At 49.3% G+C, this 24,541-nt stretch overlaps 1 protein-coding gene across 5 annotated transcripts in view; it reads left to right on the top strand.

The window, feature by feature from the left end:
- The window catches only part of FRMPD3 (FERM and PDZ domain containing 3), a 144,230-nt gene that overhangs the window by 50,946 nt on the left and 68,743 nt on the right, over positions 1 to 24,541 (top strand). The window contains exon 1 of one of the 5 annotated variants that reach the window (XM_043459473.1): positions 12,319 to 12,419. The exons of 2 other annotated variants lie outside the window; for them this stretch is intronic. The gene's annotated coding sequence lies outside the window, so the exon portion shown is untranslated. Of the gene's footprint in view, positions 1 to 12,318; positions 12,420 to 24,541 lie in introns of those variants that run through there. 2 more of the 5 variants (XM_043459471.1, XM_043459474.1) reach the window with 2 other exon arrangements.

Here is a 24,541-nt window from a genome sequence, read left to right as displayed (position 1 = left end):
ATGGACTATAGCCTGCCAGGTTCCTCTGTCCATGGGATTTCCCAGGCAAGAATACTGGAGTGGGTAGCCATTCCCTTCTCCAGGGGATCTTCCCAACCCAGGGATTAAACCTGGAGCTCCTGTGTTGCAGGCAGATTCTTTACCATCTGAGCCATTTAAGAAAACCCCCAAATACTTTATTACCTCCATTTTAAAAATAAGAAAATTGTGGCTCATAGAAGTACATGACTTACCCAGCTGGTGAGAGGCAGAACCTGGAGTCAAGCCCAGACCTGTGGGACCCCCAAGCTGTGTTGTTTATTTCTGAGGCTATGGGGCTGGCTTTGCTGGCAGAAAGCACTGAAGAGGCCCTAAAGACTGGGGAGAGAGGAGCAAATGGGCTCCCGAGGAGGCAACAAGAAAGGACTAGGGAGTAGAGGCGAGACAGAAGCATTTGCCTCATAATTTTGCCTAGAGCTAGTTCTGCAAACCAGGTTAGGGTGACCCTTGTAGGCTACTTGGAGAGCTAATGACAGAGCCCATTTCTGAATCCACTTCTATACATAGAACATTCTCTCAGACAAACTCTTCCACCAGCTTGACTCCCTGTCAGTCCTTGGTCACCTCAGGCAAGCTCCACCCCCCGGCCAACATCTGTGCTGTTCTTTGTGCAGACAGACTCTGCCCCCGGACAGCTACAGTGTTGGCTCCCTCCCTTCATTTAGAACTCTGCTCAGTTGTCACCCTCTTACACAGGCCTTTCTTGACCACCCTATTGAAAATGGCAGCCACTCACCCCCAATTCCTTGCTTCATTTTTCCTTCCAAAGCACTTTCTCACTTTCTAAAATATGATGCAATTTTACTTATTTATTTGTATATTGCCACTAGGAGGCAAACTCCATGAGGATAGGGATTTTTTTTTTTTTTTTTTTTTTTTGCTATTTTGTTCACTGTAGTGTTCCCCCAGGTCTAGAACAATGCCTGGCAGGCAGTAGGAGCTCAATAATTGTTTGCTTAATGGGAATGTGCAGATAGCTTTCAACATGGCTCCCTACCCTGTCACAGCTACAGAGACACACAGGTCGTTTGAAATAAAACAAAAAGTGAGCAGATAAAAGAATGTGTCCCTTCATGGCTGAGAGGACATGAAATGGGAATACTCCATGCACAAAATACCCACAGTTCTCACAGTCTGTGCAGTCTGTCTGCACAGTTCTCAATCTGGCTAAAACCAAGGACCCATATTCTGGACCCTTCTTACACTTATTTAACGTTTAGACCTGGGCTCTTCTGACTTTGCTTGGTAACACAAAGACATCAGGCTTCCCAGGTGGCGCTAGTGGTAAAGAACCAGCCTGCCAATGCAGGAGATGTAAGAGACATGGGTTGAGATGTAAGAGACATGGGGTTGAAACGACCCCCAAGAGAAGGAAATAACAACCCACTCCAGTATTCTTGCCTGGGAAATCCCATATACAGAGAAGCCTGGCGGGCTATAGTCCCTAAAGTCGTAAAGAGTTGGACACGAATGAATCGACTTAACATGCATACATGCATGCATCCATTGATTGATAATGACCAGAGTAATCTGAATATATGATACTTTTAAAGGAATTTCATTATGACATCTGCCTCACATCTAGAAAATAGTGGTACACACATGTGTGAGGTATTTCAGGATGGTGCTTAAAGGCCTAGTCTCTGGCATCTGTCAGCCAGGGTTTAATTTCCAGCACTTCTAAGTATTACCTGTGTGATCTTGAGCAAGTTGCTCAAACCTTTGCTTCAGTGTCCTTGTCTGCAAAATGGGGCTAATGATAGTATCAGGCTCACAAGGTAGTGATGAAGATGCAATGAGATATTGCATGTCAAACTCATGTAAAGTGTCTGAAATGTAGTTAATGTTCCCCAAATGGAAGCTCTTATCATCATCATCATCATCATTATCATTGTAGGTTATTGATTGACGTATCCACAGGTTATGCTTCATAGTGTATGGATGTGCATCCCTCTGGCAGTATGCTACAGCCCAGGGGTCCTGAGCTCACAGTTCTGGGGGCCAGTGTGGTGGACACTGAGTCTTATTGGCAGTCAAAGAAGAGGGGCCAGTATCTGGATGAATAGAGACATGGTCGTGATGAGAAGGGGAAGGTAGACAAGAGGGAGAGTGGCCCCAGGCATTATCTTGGAATGGTGGCTCAAGGTGTGCCTTCAGAGAAGAAGCGAACCAGAGGCCTTCCAATACTTCTGAAATCCTGACTTAGCCAAAGGTTGCTCAGGAATACAGATAAAGATAGTTATTATTGAATGTCCCTGGTAGAAGCTTCAAGTTTTTATCACCTCCAAGTGTTAGCTCTTCGAGAGTGGTGAGGCTGCTCTGATCCTTACCCTGCCTGGCCTTGGATTGCATAGAATGCTGAGTACCAGATGGTAGCCCTTGAGTGGCAGGTTGGATCTGGGCGACCTGGACAGTTTCTCTGCAGTATTTCCATCCTCACCCCCTGCCCCCAAACCAGGGCTCCAGAAAGCTATTTCCAAAATAATCTGTAGGGGTGGCGGGACCACAAGCAATCAGCTGAGGTCCTGGGGAGAGCTGAGCTGGAAGCGGCAGTGGGTAGCCAGTGGGTCAGGAATATGTCCTTCATGGCACTTCATTACTGTGCCCTGCAGAGCAGGAAGCACAGGGCAGATTATCCAGGGGGTTCAGTGACTTCTGGTGGTTCAAGAGCTCAAACAAGAAGGAGGTCAAGGATGGAGCTCTGGGTGGGGGGATGGTAGAGTGGCCACCCACAGAAGCTAAACATTATTAGACAGGAACCAGTCAACCTGTGGAAAGAGCATGCACGCTGTGCCCATAGGCTGATTGATTTGATGAGGGAGTTGAGTACGTTCTGTGATTTTTTTGCTCAAAATGGGAAATAGAGCCAATTAAACTTCACCTTCTCGGGGAAGAAGCAGGGAACCCCAGCTTTTGGTTCTATTTTAAGAAGCTGATCTTTCTGGAAAGATTTAAAAAAAAAAAAACTCCAGTGGCTCTTAACCACAGGCCACAAAGAGGCTTCTTCCTAACCTTCAGGTGAAAAGCTCAAACTCTTTTGCAAGTCAGGAATTTTTGTCCTCAACCAAGGATCTTAAAATGATAGCTCAGTCAGTCATGTGCAGATTGACTGGAGCCCCCTCTCCATTGCTTCTAGAAGCCTTAACTCAATTCTCATCACTGTGCAAGGAGCCCATTTGTAACTGTCCAGTCCCTTCCCCAGCCTGATGGGGAGTTCTGCTCTGGGGCCTCATTTGCATAGACAAATGCAGACTGGCATCTGTCAGCTTAGCACCTCAAGCCAAGGAGCTGGATCAGCGATGCGAGGCGACGGGCAACCTTCTGGGCAAATACCCTGGATATTGGATTCAAAAATGACAGTGTCAAATTGGGGCTAATTTGCATAGGCTTATCAGGTTAATTACTACAATGTCTCCAGGAACTTGAAAATCCTTGAATTCTTATGCAACCAGAATGCTCAAAGTCTGTTGCTATGAAACTTGGAGTGTAAATTACCATGAATACCATTAATCTGTTCACTAGGAGGTTAATTTGCAATTTGTTGGCAAATCACATGTGGGTCTTATAGCAAGAGTGTGGGTGGTGTTTTTGTGCCAACGTGTAGCCCCGCCTGTGTCTCTGGATGTGTGTGTGTGTGTGCACCGCATGCATGCATGTGGCATTGGGCTCTGCACTCTGTGGGAGCTCTCATCTTGGGTTTTCTCACTGCTCCTCAGATCTCACCTGGCTCTTCTGGCAAAATCTTGGGTTCTAGGACATGTTTTCTCAGTGTTGGAGGGGTGCTGTGTCAAGCAGTCCTCGGCCCAGTGCCACCTTCGAGACATTAACTCCTCCTGACATGGAATTGCAAAGGTGTCCATTAATGCTTTAAAATCATCTGGCTTTTCTGAAAGATGCTCTTTTCTGTTAATGGCTCTTAAGTTGTTTTTGCATGAAGACAGGTTGCTCCTGGCAAAGGAACTCAATCATTCAGAGGAAATGGGTGGGGAAGCTGCAGTGGGGTGGGAGATGGTGACCCAGGCCACAGTGATCTGGGGTGGAGGGGTGAAAAATTGTGGAGCAGAGCTGCAGGCATGGTCCAGAGGGGCCTTGTGTTTTTGTTAATGGAGGGTGGCAGGGTTGATAGTACAAATCTCACCCCAGCTGTAGTAGTGTTGGAACCCTATTCGCGTGGAAGTAGCTCCCCAGCTAGTCTCTCAGGGCTCAAAATTCCCATTGGATGGATGCACTGGAGACTCAAATATGTTGTCTGGGAAGGAAGACCTAGTGGGATAGCAAGGCCTCACATGTTTTATGGGGACATAAAGCATCTCAGCTTTGATGCTCAAGAGGGATGTGCCAGGAAATGCTCAATGCTTTGGGGACACCCTAAAGAGCCTAGGGGATGGAAGCCCATGGGTCCATCATAGTGAGGGGTTGTTCAAAGGAGCAAGGGCATACTGAAAGTTTGGGAAGGCTCCACAAAACAGTCCCATCCATCTACTTTACAGGTAAGCCTTAAAATAGGCCTGGGAAGGGCACAGAGAGTTTGGGATGTTTCAGTTCAGTCACTCAGTCATGTCCAACTCTTTATGACCCCATGAACTGCAGCACACCAGGCCTCCCTGTCTATCACCAACTCCCAGAGTTTACTCAAACTCATGTCCATTGAGTTGGTGATGCCATCCAACCATCTCATCCTGTCATCCCCTTCTCCTCCCGCCCTCTTCCCCAGCATCAGGGTCTTTTCAAATGAGTCAGCTCTTCACATCAGGTGGCCAAAGTATTGGAGTTTCAGCTTCAGCATCAGTCCTTCCAATGAATATTAAGGACTAATTTCCTTTAGGATGGACTGGTTGGATCTCCTTGCAGTCCAAGGGACTCTCAAGAGTCTTCTCCAACACCACAGTTCAAAAGCATCAATTCTTCAGTGCTCAGCTTTCTTTATAGTCCAACTCTCACATCCATACAAGACTACTGGAGAAACCATAGCCTTGACTATACGGTCCTTTGTTAGCAAAGTAATGTCTCTGCTTTTTAATATGCTGTCTAGTTTGGTCATAGCTTTTCTTCCAAGGAGCAAGCATCTTTTAATTTCACGGCTGCAATCACCATTTGCAGTGATTTTTGGGCCCGAAAAATAAAGTCTGTCACTGTTTCCATTGTTTTCCCATCTATTTGCCATGAAGTGATGGTTTGGTAATGGTTTGAAGAATTTAGGGAGCCACACAGAATCAGACTTAGATGGTGTGCTGGGAGCCAGAGAATCCCCCCAAAATGTGGCTTGAACCCCCTTCTTCCAGTTCGTCCAACCAGCATTTACTGCATACTGATACTTGTGCTGGGCACTGGGGATCCAGTGGACAAGTCGTGCCCTCCCTTGCCTACAGTGAGCTTATACTCTAGTGTAGGGTAGACTTTGAAATTAGCTCCACCTGGGGAGGCAGATGAGGCTCACAGAGGGTTTCCCAGATAAAGTGATTTGAGCTGAGTTCAGAAGGATGTGTAGGAGACTGCCAGGTGGACAAGGGGGTGGAGGGCATTCTGATGTGGTCCCACGAGCAAGGCAAGGAAATGTCATCTCCCTTAATGTCACCCAGAATCGCCACTATTGGCACTAGAATGAGATGGTTTCCATGGGCAGAAGCATCTGTGAGATTCACCTTTCCCTGTAACACTGACCCATCGCAGGGGTCTTTTATCAATAACACTTTACAGTATTGTTTAGACCAGGCTGATAGTTTCATATGTCAAAGGCTTAGGAGGATTTCCCTGGTGGCGCAGTGGGTGAGAGTTCGCCTGCCAATGCAGGGGACACAGGTTTGATCCCTGGTCTGGGAAGATTCCACATGCCGCTGGGCAACTAAGCCTGTGCACCACAACTACTGAGCCTGCGTGCTGCAACTACTGAAGTCTGTGCACCTAGAACCCATGCTCCACAACAAGAGAAGCCGTCACAATGAGAAGCTGGTGCACTGCAATGAAGAGTAGTAACCCTTGCTCACCACAACTAGAGAAAACCTGCACATAGCAATGAAGACCCAGCCCAACCAAAAACAAATAAATAAATAAATACTTTTTTAAAAAGCTTAGGAGATGACAAAATTCTGGGAAACCAACATAGTGAAGAAGAATAATGAAATAGCTAACGTTTGTTGAGCACTCCCTCTGAGCCAGGCACGATTCTAAATGTGTATGTACACTTATACTCATTTTAATCCTCATAATAAGTCCATGAGGTAGACATGGTACTGTTATCATCTTTACGCCCATTTCACAGATAAGGACCAGGATGCTAGACTAGACAGTCAGTCCTAGATGATATCTCTCAGTTATCTTTCACTGTCGGTGTCCCTGGGGTCCTCCTTCCCAACTCCCATCACACCTCCATGGGCCAGAGAACACCTATAGTCCCAACCACCAACAAGTACTCTCCCAAATTGGGATACTCAGGCTTCTCTCTCCACAGTAAAGAGGAATGCTGGGGTGAAGGGTTTATAGGCATAGATGTCTACAGGGCCAGCCCCAAAGGAGTAAATATATTCACTAGGGCAAGGTCTGGAGAAGAAAAGTGATCCACAACAGCTATCCATATGATTATTATTCCTAGGAGTTCCAGTCTGTTAACTAAGGAGTACCTCATTCTATATGATTGACATGGAAGTCTCTACCCTTCACCTCGAGAGAGACCCCATGGCTTACTCAGGGGAATTCAGCTCCACCCTTGTAGGCAGAGGATACTAAAGGTGTGCTTACCTAGCAATTAGCCAGCCTGTGTATTTGGAGAGAGAGGTGCATTTCTTTCTTAATATCCTTTCACATAACAAAATCAGTGCTGACTGGTTTACAGAGCCTGTCCAAGGCTGGGGAGGGGTGGCAAAGGCCTGCAGAATGGTTTCCTTCAGGCAGAAAGGAGGAAACTGAGGCAGGGAAGCTAGATTGTAAGTTCCCATCCAGTCTACACTGAGTTCTTACCAGGGACACCCAACGTTTATAAGAAAGCTCTGGGCTTCTTGAGGCTTTTACACTCTCATTTCTCATTTTTACATCTCCCTTTCAAGCCGTGAGTCTCAACCCTCGCAGCATATTAGAATTACCTGGGCAGCTTCAAAAAATACTGGTGCTGGAGCTTGACCCTCCAAGGTTCTATGACCCCTCACAGATTCATAAGCAAAAGTGCATGTGGGTGTGTGTGCGTATTTGGACTTTTCTGGGGACTTGGTTAGGGCCTCAAAGAACAATGTTGAAAATGAAAACCATAAGCATGTGGGGTCCTGTGGGAAAGAGCCATGTTCTAGGCCTGCACGGTGGTCACGCTGTATCTCCATGTAGACAAGCAAGCGTTTCGAGATTTGGTTTCCTCATGGTTTCCCCCAGTGATCAGTACTCGCACCTGCTGTGCTTCCTCAGGTAGTTGTGAAGAGATCCTGAACTACTAAAGACTGTACCAGAAAGAGCCCAACCCCCTCTCCACAGGGAAGGGCCCCATATTACAAGATTAAGGAGGGTGTGGGTGGGGAGGTAATGGAGGCAGCGGGAGCAGCATGGCACATCAAGAAAAGGCCATGCACAGTAACAAAGCAGCACACAAATGAGAGCAAATTAATACTGGGCCCTGAGAGAACAGAACATTCAAACCGCAGGGGCAGAGCACCCATTGGAGCAGCGAGACCTTAGCAGGGAGAGGAAGTAGAAGAGCAGAGGGAGGGGAAATGGGCCAAGTGGGGGGGCGGTGGTCTTCAAAGCTGGGGAGGCTCACCGTGGCTAAGAGCAGAAGGGATGGGGTCAGCTATGAAGGAGGCAAAGAAAATAGTTGCAGGCACCCCAGGTGGGCCTGAGGAGCAGGTAAGAGTACCCACAGCCCTTGGTGGGAGGTAGCCAGGGAGAGGCTGGGGAGTGGGAGGCATCGGGGGTGGGGGGAGACCAGTGAGGGGTGCAGAATCAACACCCTGTTCGGGTTATAGCCAAAAGGAGTGTCCCTCCAGTTTCAACACATTTGGTTTCATCCTCTAGCGAGTGGATCCAGACCACAGGACAGAGTCACCAGGGCAGCTGCTGCTAAGTACAGAGCCAGTCCCCCCACCCCCTATTCCCTACTTTTTCTTCCTTCCTGGCAAAGCAATCAGGACCCACCTGACTGAGAGGCGGCAAGTGGGGCATTCCTCGATCCAGAAAGCCCTTAACACATCTTCGTGGAGACATGGCCTGGGAAGGGGCTGGTGTGTTAGACTAGAGTGGAATCCTAGAGTAGCATGATATTAAAAATATTCTATCACCAGACTTCCCTAGTGGTCCACCCAGTGGTTAAGAGTATGTGCTTCCACTGCAGGGGGCATGGGTTCCATCCCTGATCAGGGAACTAACCACATGCCAATGAGGCTGGAAATTTTTATTTTTTTTATATCACCTATATGGCTGAACAGGCAGAATGGTCAGCCCCCCCCCTTTCTACTGGGCCAAGCATTAACCCTTTAGTTACTGGATCCCTGGAGAAGGAAATGGCAAGAATCCCATGGATGGAGGAGCCTGGCAGGCTGCAGTCCATAGGGTTGCAAAGAGTTGGACATGACTGAGCAAGTAACACACTCTGGATCCAAAGGTGGTGGAGACAGTTGGAGGGCACTCAGGGGACTTGGGGCAGTGTTTACCCATCACTCAATCAGGAACATGTGACGGGGCACAGGTGCTCACTGGAGAATGTCAGTCCTGATCCCGGGGCAGCTGGAATAAGGCCTGGGGGGTATAGTGGGTTCACAGGCAGAAAGATGCAGCTGGGAAGCTGAGGGATCCTGGTGGCAAGATGGGGTGGGGGGCAATTAATAAATCCTCTCTTTGCTTCCTAGCAAAGGTGGGTCAGACACTGGCGACATTGTTGAATAGCAGCACCAAGCTTATGCACACAGTGCCAACCCTTTGCCCCCTCTGATGCCCGTGCATACACAGTGCCCTGCCCAGTGTCCCCCTAGTAGGGGCCCACTCTGGAGGAAACATAAGTCTATCTCCATGCCAGATCGCCCAGAACCTGAGCCTGTTAAACACGAAGGGGAAATCAGCTAATCCAGTGCTCTCTTTTGACATATGGGGAAACTGGGCCCTAGGAAGGAAAAGTATAGGACCATACATCTAATTACTAATGGAGCTGGGATGAGCAGGAAGATGTCCCTGTTCCCAGCCTGGTGTATTTTCTATGTCTTCCTTTGCTGTTATTCCAAGTCTTCATTATAGTCGAGGGAAAATGCCAGAATATCCTCAGGGCCAGCCTCACACATAGGTAAACATGATGTGATCAAATATGTCTCCTCAATTGCCTGTCACTGTGCCTGAAATTTCACCATCGGTGATTCATTCCTTCAGATTTTGAAGCTTTCTGGTCTTTCAGGGGGATATAGATGGGGGATTTATTGACAATCAGCAAGGAAAGGCTTTGCAAATTGGACTCAGGTTATGTAGCTAGGGGTAGACCAGCGGCAGCCAGCTCAAAGAGGAGGATGCAGGCTGGTGTAGGTGTGGGAACTCGGGCTGAGATTCAATCCAGGGCCCAGGCCACCCTGAGGGGGCAAGGAAGGAGTACTTGATACACCCACATCCAAAGCTTTCATCACAGCCTGGCTTGGGCGCTCAGAAAGTGTTTCCTCAGGAAACTGTATTGTGACCTAGGAGGCCTGAATCACTGCTGTGTGGCCCATGCTGGGGAGAAGGGTGGGGGAGTGAAGGATAACATCAGGCTGTCTGGAGTGGTCGCAGGAGCACTTTATTAAGAGGAGCAGCCTGGGTGAAATGGATGTGACAAAGGAATCTGTGAAGACATTGAGTGGAGCCTCGAGGCTGCCAAAGAAGGCTGGGTGTAGAGTTTGTGCCTTCCCCAGGGACCTGCTGACTGAAGGTGCCCTGGCCCAAGGCCAGGCTCCTTTGTATCATCGCTGCCTCTGATTTCCATCCTGGTTTGGCCCCAGAGCTGTGGGGTGCAGCTCCGGACTCAGCCAGCCATGGTCCCCAGAGGCCTCCCCGTTCTGCATTGGTTCTGTATTTTTATATGGAAGAAGCTTTGGGGTGACAGTCTGGTGGGAAGAGGGAAAGGAAGGAAAGAGGCTAGCAGATTTTTCTGGAAATGGTTTGCCTGGAAAGACCCTGTGTTTCCTTAGTCTGTGTGTTTACTTGGGGTAGCAGAGGGTAGGGGAGACTACTTTTGGAAATTTGGGAATATGTCTCGTAACTGTATTGCATAGCAAGTGTACTATTGTAATTTAGATTATAGGTCTATTTGATGGCACTTGCAGGAGAGAACTGAGCAAATTTAAGACCCTCCCAGAGGCTCCACTAGTTCTGTTGTAGATTTCAGTCAGCTGGACTGAACCCAGAACCCCTAGCTTCTGAAAGTGTAGAGCATTCACCCTGAGGGCCACCACTGCTGTGTGACATGAGCCCTTTGCTTCCTGAAAGGGTGTCTCTGGTGGCCTCAAATGGTTTCTACCCAGCTATGTCCGGTGGGCTCAATGGAGGTGGGGGGCGGGGAGGATGCTGCCATTGCCGGGAATTAGAGACCCAGAGGCAAAACTGCCACCCATCCTGGTTCCACTCAAGTCCCCCAAACAATCTTCCTGGCTTAAGACCAGGTCATCACTAACCTTGGTGTCATGGGCACTGCTGATGGAAAACGATGTTTCACAGAGCAGAGACTCCTGTGAGTGCAGAATCACTGATTCGGGGAAGATGGAATTCAGTGCAATCAATTTGGGAGAGTCAGCCAGGATTTCTCTTAAGCTTTTTTTCCCAGCAGCCCCCTCCCACCTTGGAGACAGACTAATCCCTGACATTTGTCTAGTGGCTTTATACTTTTCAAAGCTCCTTCACATCCATTATCTCCATTGAACCTCAAGACACCCCCGTGAAGTAGGAAGGTAAGGTGTTATTATCCCTGTTTGACCAACGAGAAAACTGAGGTCCCGAAAGGATACATGACTCATCCAGGGTCACACAGCTATTTAGTCGAAAGAACAAGGACTTTAAATGTGTTTCCTAACTACCAGCCCTGTGTGCCTTCCACCTCCCATGTAGACTCCCCCACAGAACTGTGGAGGTGCATAGTGGATACAAATAAACATTTGCCAAATGAATGACTGAGTGAATAAGCAGGGCAAGGGAGGGAAGAATACAAGTTCTCGAACTGCTCTTTTTTACGATCAGAATAGAAGGGCAGGGATACTGTGTTATTTCATTTTAACCAGGAAGGAAGGAATAAGAGGCCTTTCCCATTTCACAGATGTCATTGCCATGGCAGGAAGATTAGGGTAGCTCCTATTAAGAACCTACAGGGCTCAGTCTCACCAGAAGGCTGCCTTCCACGCATTCTTTAAAGAGGAGTGGGTGGTGTGATCCCTGCAGTTCCCCAAGATTCTCCCATGGGTGTCTGAGAACACTGGCTACTTGCTCTTTTAAGGGCCCCTGCCCCTGCCACCTTTGATCTTTCTAGCATAACCCACACCTCGAAGACTCACTGGCTGTCTCCTGAATCACACCTAGAGATTACCTCCTTGACCTTTTTGTCTTCCACAAGGCCTGGCACTAGCAGGTGAATTGTCTGAGGTAAGGAGGGATGACTACTCCCTGGCACTAGCACAATGGTCAGGATCCTACCTCCCAGGGCCTCTACCCCCCACCTCCACCAGCAAACTGGCCTGGAGTTGCCACCTGTCCCTAGTCCTGTCTGGAAAATGGGGAAAGAGGAGGTGGGGACACAGGTATTCAAATAAGTGCTTTGCAGCAGCACAGAGTTGCTTTTGAGGCAGGTAGCAGTGAATTTGCCATCCTTCGTGTTTCTGAACTTGGCTTCCCAAGTTATTCCCAGCTTATTCCCAGCTCTTGCATTTGGGTCTACTTGCTTTGCTCCCCTGAGCCTCGGTTTTATTTTCTGTACAATGGGGAGGATGCTGAGATAAGAAGATGATTGGAAAGCACAGTGCCCGGCACTTAGTAAGTGCTCACCCAGCGGCAGCTGGATCATCTGCCTGACACAGTACTTGGAGCGCCCCCCGCCCCCCGCTCCCCCGCGGGGGCCCGTTCAAGGGGCAGGATGAGGGCTCCTCCGCGGCGGATTGCGGGGCGGGCGAGAGGCAGCAGACGTCGTGTTTACCAGCTGCTTCGCTAGTTCGCCACCTCAGCTCAGCCGCGGCTCTGGGGCTGAGCCAGTCGCCTCCGTCTTTAAGATTCTGGTCACAGCGGGGCTGGGTTTCTAAGGCAGGCGTGATCTTTCTCTTCCTACAGACGCCGCTGCCTGCCGCTACCGTGCTACCGTCGGTGCTGGGCACAGCCGGGGGCAGCGCGAGGGGAGACAGCCAGAGGGTGGCCAGAGGGTTCCCCGGGCTGGGCAGCTGCCCAGCCCCGGCGCAAAGAGGGCCCCGACAGTAAGTACCGCCCTCCGAGCAGCCGGGTTTGAGATCGCCTAGGAGAGGACCAAAAAGTGGGGCGCCCAGCTGGTGAGGCCGGTGTCTGTGGGGTTGGGGTGCTGGGGGTCCTCGCCGGCTCCACGCAGCGACTCCGGGCGGCACTGGCATGGGTCCCTGGTCCAGGGTTTGCGTCCGCTGGGCGCCAGCAGTCCATGGACGAGGGGACAGAGTTGGCGCGTCGAGAGCCGACATCCCTCCTTCTCCCATCCTGGGTCCCCAGGGAACCCTTCGGGTTGACAGGCCGCCCGCGTGCCCCTTCGCGGTGCCACTCGCTATAAAATTGGAAGACAAGATGCGCGGGGCTGAGGGTTTGGACGCCGCTGGAAAAGTGGCAGCGCAAGCGGGAAGTTTTCCGCTGGAAGTGGGGGTGGCCAGGGGGGCAGTGGTGGTGGGAAGGAGAGCTGGAAACCCAGACGCACACGCCCGCGGGGCAGGGGCGACCCCTCCGGGGGACTCGGCCCCGCCCTCCCCGCAGCCGCCCCGCCCCCAAAGCTCAGCCCCCAGGAGGGAGCCGGGTATCTGAACTGCGGGGGGGAGGGGGGACGGGGAGGGGAGCTTCTAGGCGCCCTCCTCACAGCACCTAGTTTTCCCAAGGGCGTTTGCACCCAGGCTGACTTGCCCTCTCGCGTTCAGGAAGCATTGCGAGGCTGAGAAACGAGACTGCCCTACGAGATGATGCTTACTTGTAGAAAGCTTGGCAGGGAAGATGTAGGCCTCTACCTGTCATTTTTTTTTCTTGAGCTGTGTACAGTTGGGGGGTGGGGAGGGTAGTGTGTGAAATCACAAAGGTGAATTCAAGAGTACCAACGATCATAGTAGTTACTACTACTATATGCCAAGAATTGTGCTAAGCTCGTTAGGTAGTAATGAGAAGTCATGTAAGAACTGTAGCTGGTGTTCACTCAGTGCTTTCTGCATATGGGGACACAGTTGTTGTAAGTGCTTTACCTGTATTTAATCTTCAGGACAACTCTGTGAGATAAAACCTGATATTTTCCCCATTTTACACATGAGGAAATTGAGGTGGTAGAAACTGAGGGGTGGACAAGCCCAAGGTCCCACAGCTAGAGAGAAGCAGAGCTGGGCTTCCTACCCCGCCCCCACCGTGATCGTCACTCCCTACTGTTATGGCTAGAAATATGATGAGAACTTGACTTTAATGAAGTAATAATACAGGCTTTGTTTTCCCCACAGCAAAGCTTGCTTATTCTGTAGATCTGAAGTCAGGGCCCAAGGTCCAAAGAGATTTGAAACAATTTCAAATCATCCTCATTACATTCTGTGGTGAGAGGCAAACCTAGTGGGCTGTAACAGGACAGCAGATCATATTAGTATCTAAACATAACAACGATAATAGTCATTGCTAATAGCCATTAGTAATTGACACTTACTTTGTACCTTTCATCTTCAGGTAGGTACTTTGAAGTAGGTACTGTCGTGAGCCCCATTTTATAGATGAGGGAACTGAGGCTCAAGAGGTTAAGTAACTTGCCACAGAGTTGGGATTCCAGCCCAGATCCTCTGGCTCCAAAGTCCAGGTTGGACCAAACCTTTGGCAGACGTGCACCAACTCTTTGAGCCATCTCCTCCCCAGCCAGTTGCCCAGGGCTCTGCTCAGCATTAGAAAAGCCCCTGATGCTGGGAAAGATTGAGGGCAGGAGGAGAAGGGGGCAACAGAAGGTGAGATGGTTGGATGGCATCACTGACTCAATGGACATGAGTTTGAGCAGACTCTGGAAGATGGCGAAGGACAGGGAAGCCTGGTGCCCTGCAGTCCATGGGGTCTCAAAGAGTTGGACATGACTGAGCTACTGAACAACAACTGCACTGTTCCCTCCATTTCCCAGCCCTCTGTTTGCACTGATGAAAGGATTGTACAAGTTGGTGGATAAAGGGTTTCCTAAAGAACATGGAGCATTCTGCATAGATTTGGGTTTTGTTGTTGTACTAAGTCCTGGGCCTGTAACATCAATAAGTTGTTACGCTTTATAAGTTTTTTTTGTTTTTTTTTTTATTTATTTATTTTTTTTATTTCAACTACAGAGGGCAGGTCTTTATTCCCAATTATAAGTTTTATTAATTAGACAAGTGTCTGGTCTGCTGGTTTGGAGCTGTTAATCTGACGTTATGGCTCTATCTGAGTACCTCTGTTCAGAATTGCTTTCTAAAAAGTTTTTAGAGCCTGACTTGCAGTGCTGAGCAAAGTCATCTCTCTACCTCCCAGGGAGGGAGAAAGGGCTTCTTTTTCTGGCAGGACTTCAATAACTGAGACTGTAGCCTGTGTAGAAATATTGCTGTTTCTATTGATTTTTGTCCCTCCTTCCCCCAGGATGGCCCCTGTGAACTGAATGAAATGTGGCCAGGTTTGGAGGGGCTCTTTCTGGGGCACAGGTGGCCCTGCAGTCGGGATATTTGTCATTTCGTACTATTAGCCCTATCTTGTTCACAGAGCTGGCTTCCACAGACCTGCTGCCATGTGGGCATAATGGCGTTTGAGCTTTGTAGCTTTGGTCTCCATTATTATGGCTGGATTTCAGTGCATCCACTAGTGGGCCACCCTTTCTGCCTCTTCCCATGAAAGAGGGGTCTTCCATGTGTAGCGTTTGGCTGGTGTATAGATATGTGGCTGGTAACCCAGTGTTGGGCTATGTCTCTGGTTGTGTCTGTGACCTCTTCTGAGTTCAGTGCATCATCTCAGAAGGCTACATGAAAGGGGCCACTGGGTAGCACTAGCCCTCCGCCCTCATTCCCATACCTAGAAATTAAATACTGACTTGACTTATGCCTGATTTTTTTCTATGACCTTTTTTTCATTATAGCAGCTTCAATAGCTAGAGGTTTCCCTCTTCACTGAATCTTTTCCTTTCCTGGAATGCCCTTCTCTGCTTTGTCCGTCTGCTGGACTCCTCACCTTCACCACTCAGCTTGGGGTGAGGGGGCTCTGGTGGGAGTCATAGGGTGGGGGGAAGAGCCCTCCTCTTTTTCCTATGGCATCCCCTGCTGCCCCTGTGGTGCCAGGCGACACGTGGTTTTATATTTGTGTGTTGACATACCTGCCCCCACCTCAGACTGCAACCTCCCTGAGGGGAGAGACTGGCACTAGTTTTTCTTCAGTACCCAGCACTGTGCCTGGCACATAGTAGGTGCTCAGTAAATTTTTGTTGTGTGTATGAATGAATGCTATCTAAGAGCCTGTGGAGGGAGCCCCTGACTTACAATGAGGAGAATAGCTAATAAGGCTTCCCAGGTGGCACTAGTGGTAAAGAATACGCCTGCAATTCAGGAGACATGGGTTCGATCCCTGAGTCAGGAAGATACCCTGGAAGAGGAAATGACAACCCACTCCAGTATTCTTGCCTGGGAAATCCCATGGACAGAGGAGCCTGATGGGCTACAGTCCATAGGGTCGAAAAGAGTCAGACACTATTGAGTGATTGAGCACATAATAGCTAATAATAATAGCTCTGCTATTATTCCTCTTAAAAGAGGGCAGGTGGGAGCAGAGCTGGCATTATGATGTAACAGAGTCCCAGCTCTGCATATGTGAATCACTGAAAAAAATACAAATACCCTGTAATGCCAAAACCTGAATGCTTGGGGAAGGACTTTTCTGGTTAATAGAATGTTCTGGGTAATTCTGAGGATTAGGTGAAAAAAAAAAGTTATTTTTCTTACCCTTTTTTGTTCTTTCTACAATGTCTAGGTCTAGTTTTAAAACCAGAAATAATGAGTTGAGTCTTGGGGGTCCATCATTGAAACAGTGTTGCCAAGTAGGCAGCCTGTGGGTTCTTGGAATTCCTTAGGATCCTGTCTCCCTCAAGCCTGGTTGCACAGTTGGATGTAATCTCCTTAACACCCCCACAGCCACTCAAAAACAAGTCTATAGGCCCTTTGAGGTTTTGCAATTTTACTGCCATTCACATCCTGGAAACCAACTAACAACGTGCAGGAGGTGCTGGCTAACACACCTTATGAGATCCGCACCTGCTCTTGCCCTTAACTTTGTTACAAATACTTTTATCTATTTATTTTTATTTTTTGGCTATGCTGGGTCTTCCTTGCTCTGCACGCTTTTCTCTAATTGTGGCAAGCAGGAGCTACTCTTCATTGCAGTGCACAGGCTTCTCATTGTGATGGCTTCTCTTGTTGCAGAGCACAGGCTCTAGGGTGCACGGCTTCAGTAGTTGCGGCACATGAGCTCAGTAATTGCGACTCCCAGTCTCTAGAACACAGGCTCAATAGTGTTGCACACAGGCTTAGTTGCTCCAAGGCATGTAGTATCTTCCTGGACCAGGGATCAAACCTGTGCCTTCTGCATTGGCAGGTAGATTCTTTACCACCGGAAAGCACCTGCCCTCCACTTTTATTCTTGGGTGGAGGGTTCACCAACCTTGTTCCCCTTTCTCTGATCCCATAGAATCTTCTCTTTGCTTTAGGAAAAACCTTCTAATTTCTTACTCCCTCTCTGCAGGAAGATGCAATTAGGCAGAATAAAGGGTATCTCATTGCCCTGAAGCTGTAGTTGGCATCTCTGGATGCCTCCAGACGGTGTGACATGAGTTTACCAGGCCTCTGCTCACATAACCTCTTTTGTTGAGTTGCTTCTTGGCCTGATTTCTGCCCTGCCACCCCTCCCCCCATGGACCCAATGGACAGAGTTTTGAGCCAGTGCACAGTGGGGGAAGCCAGGGCTTGCTCCAGTTTGTTCCCTCATAAGAGGTGAGCCTGGTGCCTGCTGGGCTTGGTGCCTGGGCTTCAGCTACCACCTGCATCATCTCAGGCAAGGAGGGGGCAGATGGGCCATCTAGGCAAAGCAGCAGGAAGGATGTGCCTTTCTCTGTCCAGCCATGACTAGACTGGCTCCCTAAGAGGGCACTGCAGAGAAGACTTAATGCCCCAGCAGAGCCAGATGTGAGCAAGGGAGTGAGGAGAAAGTTTACTCGCTGTCTCCCTGGGTCAGCTCCAGCTGCCTGCTCCCCTGGCCCACTTCTCCCCAGCAACCCCCCAACACTTGGGCTGTCTTCTTCATGCCTCCTGCCACAGCCCCTCACCACCCCCTTCTGTCTCAGGGCCTGTTCTCCAGGCTCTCCTCTATCTCAAGGTCCAAATCTGGCCCCTCCTATAGCCCCCAGCTGCAATTTCTCCAGAAAGCCTTCCCCTGTCATTCTGGAAATCTTCAGAGAGTGAATAAAGGTGAAATAAATAACTTCCCAGGGCCCTGGCAACTCCAAGATTCTCCAGCTGTTTAATCGGAGTTAGGCTGAGACCTCTCAGGCTGGCGGCGCAGGCCATGGATGCCTGGCAGGCTCACAGAGGGAAGGTAGATGGCGCAGCCAGCCTGCCGAGTAGCGGGCCTTCATTTGGCTTCAGGAGGTTTTGCCTGGAACCCTGTGCAGCTGGTGCCTGCCAAGCAGACCCCACAGGGCTGCTGTTGGAGTCCCAGGTCTTTGGCTGCTGGAGGTAGCTGCTTATGGGGATATTCCCAACAGCCCCTGTTCACACCTGCTCCCCCTCTCTAGCCTCCAAGCCTTGTTTACAGTTCAGCCACGGGCAGACTAGAGGCTAGGATCCAAGAAAAGAGAAAGATCTGGGTGGCCAGGGACCCTCTCCCAGCTTAGTGTTCTGTGCCAGGGCTCTGCAGCCCGGCCTGGCCTCAGAGACGTATGCTCACTGAGGGGAAGAATTCAGCCCTGCTGCTCCCTTCCCTGCCAGCTCCACTTTTCCCATCATGACCATTCCCTCCCACCTTCTGGAATGTTCTTTCCACCCTATTTTCTCCTCTTGATCTCTTTCCTCCAAAAAATACAGCTTCTTATGGCTGGGAAATTGGCCCCAGTTGGGACAGCGTCCTGGGTTTTCTTCAGCCTACTTCATATTTGCCCCTCGCTCACCCACATCCCCATCCATGAAATGGATACAGTCAGTGTGGCAGAATAGCAGTACCCTTCCCCAAAGAGATGGAGTGCGGTAAGTCCTATAACAGAGGGCTCTCGTTACCGTGTGGCCTACTGCCGGAGCCTGAGGACAGAGCTGGCAACAGCTTGAGGGTATTTAGAGAACAGGCGAGGCACAGAAGTGGGCCTCCAAAAAGCTAAGGCAAATGAGTTGGCGGGCAGTATCTCTGCCAGGCTTGCCTTCTTCAGCCCTGCCTTTTCTCCTTCACTGTCTCCAAAGCCCTCCTCTTGTCTCATATCTCCACTTCTGTCTGGGTTTCTCAGCTTCACCTCACCTCTCTTCTCCCTCCTGGCTCTGTCTGGCCCCCACGCCTGTCTTCCCCTCCACTCCTCACCTCTCCCGCTCTGGCTCGGTCAGTCTCTCTCTCAGCCTTCCTCAGAAATACTTCGTGTGTAAGTGGAGGGTGGGGGCCAGGATGCTCTTTGGAGTGACATGACAATGCCTTCAAGCTCCCGTGAATATTTCATAGCTCCAGTCCCCCCTCACTGCCTCTGCCAGTGACAGGTGAGTGGGGGCTAAAATGCAAGGTTCTCCCCACAAACTCTGCCACGGCTCAGTGGCAGCAGCTTCAGACCTTGTGACCCATGGTGCCATATGGTACCAGCCTCACAGCTGGCACAGCCCTCACATCTGTCACTGGGCTGGCAGGGAGGCTGAGGAGCATATCTGGGCCTATTAGACAACATGTCTGAGTTTCTTGGATGTGTAGCCCCTGAGGGGGAGAAGTAGGGAGGGGAGGAGGCGGCTGCCCAGAGGGTCCACTGCAGCGTCCTCATAGAAGGATCATGGGGATGGTCTTTTGTGAGGTGACTCCAGGTTCTCAGATATTTGTGGAAGGACCAACAGCTTTGGTCTCTCTACCTGCTCCCTTGTGACCTGCTAGAATGGGTGACAGGTGTCTCCATTCCAGCCCTCTGGGGAAGAACAACTGTTTGGACAATGAGAAAATGAATCCAGATACCAGCAGGTTTTCCAGAAGATGCCTGTCCAGTCTCAGCTGAGGAAGAAGTGTCAGGGCCATAAAGACCTGGAGGGAAAGAGGGCAGAAAGCCCTGGAGGCAGCCCTGGGACAGTAATCGATTGAATTGTCTGCCTAGAGGCTCTTGGAAGGGAAAAGACTATCCAAAGTCATCCTGCCCACCCCTGGGCCTCTGGCCATTCTTAAAGAAGAGTTGTTGCCCTTTAAAGAGACTTTTCTGTCCCGGGAAGGAACAGTCATTAGATTTCCCACCCTGATACTCTTCTAAGAACTGTAGCCATTTCTTATTAAATTTGTAGCCCTCCTTGTGTGCTTGCTTTTACTCCATTCTCTCCCTCTTTTTGTCTTTGGCCAGAGATGTTGAAAGGTTTCTTCCATGGACCAGACTCCCCATTTAGAAACCTGAGGCAGAGCCAGTAGGCATTTGATAATGAATTACATGGAATGGCCAGAGGATTCTAATCCTTATGCTTCAAAATCCATGCATCAAGCCATTTATAAAATATTTATTATAGCACCCACTATGTGCCATGTACACACTAGATGGTGGAGATACACAGTTGAACAAAAGAGACATAATCAATACTCTTATGAGGTTTACAGGCAAATAATCACAGAAATTAGTCTATAATTACTGATTCTGATGAGTATCATGAAGGAAACAGATCAGTTTACAGTGTTAGGAATATCAAGGGACAGAGTTTTCAGGGAAGACCTCCGCAAGGAGGTGATATTTACATGAGACTTGAAGGAAGGATGATTGGCCACGGGAAGAATAGGGAAAGAGGTTTCCAGGAAGAAAGGAATACCAACTGGGAAGGCTTCAAGGTAGCATAGAGCTTGATCAGAAACTGAGAGGAGGCTAGTGGGGCCAGATCGTTCTAGGCAAGAGTAAGAAAGATCCCTTGGAGGAGGGCACAGCAACCCACTCCAGTGTTCTTGCCTGGAGAATCCCATGGAGAGAGGAGCCTGGCAGGCTACAGTCCATTGGGTCGCACAGAGTCGGACATGACTGAAGTGACTTAGCACACACGCACAAGAGAGGTTTGGCAAGGAAGAGATCGCAACAGGGCCTCGTAGGCCATGCAAAAGAACTTTGGATGTTCTTCACTTGCAGCGGGAAATGTCTTCAGGGTGTTAAGCAGAAGAGTGACGGGATCTGATTTGGGCTTTTGCAATACCTATAGGGACCAGGCTTAAAGGGGGGCAGCAATGTCTATAGGGAGACCAGAAAGAAGGCTGCTGCCGCAATCAAGGAGAGAGATGATGGTGGCTTGAACTGGGTGACAGTCATGGAGATTGAGAGAGTTGGTCAGATTCTGAAGGAATAGCTGCAAGCATTTACTGAGGGGTTAGAGGTGAGGGTGAGGGAAACAGAGAGACAGGACACAAAAATGACTCTAAGGTTTCTGGCTTGAGTCACTGAAGAGATGATGGTGCCATGTACTGAGATGAGGATGGCTGAGGGAGGCCTAGGCTTGAGGGGGAAAAATTCGAGTTCAGTTTTGGACATGTTAAATTTGCAGTTCCCATGAGACATGGGAGCAGAGATGTCAAAGTAGATCGTTGGAATGTAGGAGTTTGGGGACTCACAGAAGAGGTGTGGATAGAATGGAAATTTGGGAGCTGTCTGCACATAGATTGTATTTCAAGCCAGGGGACCGATGAGATCACCTGGGAAAGAGAATCTAGAGAGAAGAGAAGGTCTGGGAAGTTGGGAAGAAGGTCTGAGTTGGGAAGAATTGTGGTATCCAGTGATTCGGTGCAGGAGGAGAAGCCCACAAAGGAGACTAAGAAATATTGGGCAGAAAGGTAGTTGGAGTGTCAGGAAACAGCCACAGAAACCAAAGGAGGAGAGCCTCCCAAAAAGGAAGGAGTGGTCAACTGTGTCCAAGGGTGGTTAGAGGCTGAGTAATACAAGGACTGAGAGAAAACCATGAAGGCCGTTGGTGGCCTTAACAAGAGTGACTCTGTGGACTTAAGAGATGTAGGAACCACGTTAGAGTGGATTGAGGAGCAAGTAGAAGATGAAGACATGGAGAAAATATTTGTAGAAAACTCTTGAGCAATTTTGCCATGAAGGGGATCAGGAAGTGGAACAATGTAAGGGGATTATGGAGTGGAACCAGGTCGTTTCTGTTAGTTTTCTTAAGGATAGATGATTCCATCGGTATGCTAGCTTGATTCTGGAGAGATGAAGGGATTGATGTGAATGCCCAAAGGAGGGAAGTCTTTGAGAAGACGAGAGTCTTGTTTATGGTACTAGGGCATAACTGAGCAGATCTGCCATTGACAGAAGAAACTAAAGATCCTCCATTTTAGTAGGAGGGAAAACAGAGTCATGGGTACAGATGCGACAGGGTGGTGTATAGATTTAGTGGTGGTAAGATAAAGGAGCTCCCATTTGATGGCTTATGTTTTCTCAATAACATACAGGACAAGGTCATCAGATGAGATTCGTTGGGATAAATGGGGAGGTGGAGCTGATGGAGGAGAGGAGGAGCTATAAAATAGTCACCTTAGAGATTGAGAAAGTGGTGGCCAGACAGTGGAGACGGTATTGGGCTGGCCAAAAAGTTTATTTGGAGTTTTCCATATGATATAATGGAAAAACTCAAACTTTTGACCAGCTCAATAGAATGGTGGTTGTCAGTGACTGTGGGGAGGGGGGAAATGGGGTGTCAGTATTTAATAGGTACACAATTTCACTTTGAGAGGATGAAAAAGTTCTGGACACAGGTGGTGGTGATGGTGGCACAACAATGTAAGTGTATTTGATGCCACTGAACTATATGCTTTAAAAAATTATTAAGATAGTAAATTTTATGTTAGACACATTTTCTCACAATAAAATAAAAAGTTAGAGCAGAGGGGAAGATCACATATGACTAGTAACATAGTCAATGTCACTGTGGGGACTACGCAGGATATCATGGACAGCAATGGAGAGAGAGAGGTAGAGGTGGATGGCAGGCGTATTCCACAAGGGAGCAGGATTTGGGCAGAAGGAAGGAGGAGGAATGGCACTGGCAAGCAAGGAGACACCTACCTGCCCTCCCCCGCTACACACACACAGGCCCTGAAGGTCTTGAGATTTGAGAGGGAAAAAAATCCAGCTTCCTGTTGAGAGGGCTTGGTGGGCAAGCGATGTCCTCAAGGAATAAGGCCGGCTTCCATTGAGAAAGAGGCAAAAGGGCACTTTTAGAGAGTCAATGAAAGATACAGAGGAGTTTGCTGTTGACCAAGAATTCCCGAGGGCACCACAGAAGAGTTCGAAGGGAAGAGAAGGGTGGCATTAGGGGGTGAACAGATGCCTGTGGGGATGAGAACCCCTGGGTTCTGAGGGATGACCAAAGTTGAGTGGACTTCTCTCTGGTGATGATTGAGGTTAACAGGCATGGGAGGCCCCCTGGGCTGAGTCTCCCATGTAGGAGGGTGGACTTAGAGGCATGTAGGGAGTCAGTTCTGGGGCTGGAGTCTCCCACCTATCCCCTCTGCTGTGGTGGCTTCAGGGGAGGCTGCTCTGACCCACAGTACTGGCGTGGCCCTCTGTTCCCTGGCAGGGCAGCAGTCTGCTGACTCTCCCCCAACATCTCTTCATGCCTGTTACTTACCCACAGGTTCTTGGCCCAAATTGTGCGAGAAAATTGGCTCTGGAGTTGGACGGACCTGGGTTGACATTGTAGCTACACCACGGTGTAAACAGACGGATGTCATGGAGTAAATTTATCTCTCTTCCCCAATCTCAGTTTCCTCATCTGTAAAATGGCAATAAGATCTACTCATGGGGTTGTCATGAGGCTGGAGTGAGGCAATATGTGCATAGTACCTGGCATACCACAAGTCCTCAATAAATGATAGCTGTTGTTTTCAGCACTGTCCTCTCTCAGCATCGTCCTCGCCTTACTCTCAGATGTTGTGTGAGACCTCAAGGTGTGCTTTGACTGATCAGACTCTTCAGGGTAAATGGTGCTCCATCTCTCCAGATCTTTCTCTCCTTTCCCCTAATTCAGCCTTACCTGTCATTTCTTATCCTTATAGATCACTCCCTATTCTCTCCTGGGGTAAATATGATTCAGCCAGTCAGTCATTTGTTTGCATGGCTTTCTGTATCGTTTCCCCAAGATAGCATTTGTGTTTTAACTGAGGCCTTCAATGCCATAAACCAACGGAATGAAAGCACCTTATCCCTCCCACCTGATTGTGGCCCTCCCATTGTCTGACAAAGGTGTTCTTTTATATCTTGCTCCTCAAAGTGTGGTCCATGAACAAGCCACCTGGGCACCACCCTGGAATTTGCTAGAATCTTAGACCTAACTCCAGATCTAGTGCATCAGAATCACTCTAGTACTACCCCCAGGTGGTGCAACTACACACTCAAGAGTGAGCTACCCTGCTTAGAGTAAGTGAGCCCGTGAGGGCTCCTTTAGCAAAAGAAGGGTTTTGTGTTCAAGCTCCTGAAAAGAGGGCACCCAGAGCAGCTCCTTCAGCCAGGATCTCTCATTCCTGCCACAAGGAGAAGATGGCATCTCCCGGGGTCCCAGCTGCCACGTGGGATCTCTGGAGCTTTCAGGAGAATCAGCCTCCTGTGATTGGAAGCAGAGGGCTAATTGGCCCCATGTGGCTCCACAGCCTGCCAGTTTCAAGGGGAGCAACAAGACTCCCCAAGGAGCCAATAAATATAAAGAAGAAGGAGCCAAAGGCAAGGAGGGATGGGGAACTCAAAGCTGATGCCTGGGAGTTAAGCTGTTAACTTTTCTATCTTCCTGCCCGGAAGTGCAGGGGAGAGAGCAGCAGTTCACAATCAGTCCATTTTCTCAGTTCACCTGTCCTTCAACCACATCCTGCCTAGCAACAGTTGTCAGCATGAGCTCCAGCCACCAGCTCCTCTTTAGACAGAGATGCGGGGTAAGGGGTGGGGGTTATTGTTGGTGGTGGTGTAGGGGATCAATTTAGCCCACAAAGGAACTGGAGTCAGGGTGTCCACAGGGAGCCAGGGCATCTTATATTGGGGACAGTTGCTTGGAAAATGAGGGGGCAGAGCGCCTCTTGGGGCAGCTGCTTAGAGGCCAGGAGTTGATGGGGGAAGGGCCCAGACTGTAGAAAGCGAAGTTTATCTTCAGCCCTTATTCTCTGCTCTGCCTGC

Source organism: Cervus canadensis, chromosome X (assembly GCF_019320065.1).
Source record: "Cervus canadensis isolate Bull #8, Minnesota chromosome X, ASM1932006v1, whole genome shotgun sequence".
Classification (NCBI taxonomy): domain Eukaryota; kingdom Metazoa; phylum Chordata; class Mammalia; order Artiodactyla; family Cervidae; genus Cervus; species Cervus canadensis.
The sequence above is the reverse complement of the archived record's forward strand: the minus strand, read 5'-3'. Positions and strand labels throughout refer to the sequence as shown.